Consider the following 867-nt stretch of genomic DNA (forward strand, 5'->3'; position numbering starts at 1 on the left):
TAGTGTGGGAGTGGAGTCAAGGGAATTGTAATAGATGTGTATGATATTGGGGGAGGGGGTTGTCACTTTGAGGGGTAAAAAGTGTAACATTGTACTGTGTTGTACAGCTGAAACTAATTCTAAAAAATGTGTATTTCATAATAAAAAATAATTAAAAGATTAAAAAAGGCAGTTCCGACAGTGGCAGCTCCCGCAGCAGAATCAAGATTGGGTCAAAGTCAGAGTGGTGGTCATGGTCCTGGAGGTGGCAAAAAGGATGACAAGGACAAGAAAAAGAAGTATGAACCTCCCGTACCAACTAGAGTGGGGAAAAAGAAGAAGAAAACAAAGGGACCAGATGCTGCCAGCAAACTGCCACTGGTGACACCTCACACTCAGTGCGGTTAAAATGATTGATATTAGAGAGAATTAAAGACTATCTTCTTATGGAGGAAGAATTCATTAGAAATCAGGAACAAATGAATCCTTTAGAAGAAAACTAAGAGGAGGAAAGATCAAAAGTAGATGACCTTAGGGGGACCCCAATGTCGGTGGGAACCTTGGAAGAGATCATTGATGACAATCACGCCATTGTGTCTACGTCTGTGGGCTCAGAACATTATGTCAGCATTCTCTCATTTGTAGACAAGGATCTGCTGGAGCCAGGCTGCTTGGTCCTCCTCAACCACAAAGTGCAAGCTGTGATAGGGGTGCTGATGGATGACACGGACCCCTTGGTCACAGTGATGAAGGTGGAAAAGGCCCCACAGGAGACCTGTGCTGACATTGGGGGGATGGACAACCAAATCCAGGAAATTAAGGAATCTGTGGAGCTGCCTCTCACTCATCCTGAATATTATGAGGAGATGGGTATAAAGCCTCCTAAGC

General features: G+C 44.2%; 1 pseudogene; it reads left to right on the top strand.

Moving 5' to 3' along the window:
- LOC109386615 (26S protease regulatory subunit 4-like) overlaps window positions 1-867 on the top strand; it is a 100,432-nt pseudogene that overhangs the window by 12,791 nt on the left and 86,774 nt on the right.

This window comes from Hipposideros armiger, unplaced genomic scaffold (assembly GCF_001890085.2).
Source record: "Hipposideros armiger isolate ML-2016 unplaced genomic scaffold, ASM189008v1 scaffold_136, whole genome shotgun sequence".
NCBI classification, from domain to species: Eukaryota; Metazoa; Chordata; class Mammalia; order Chiroptera; family Hipposideridae; genus Hipposideros; species Hipposideros armiger.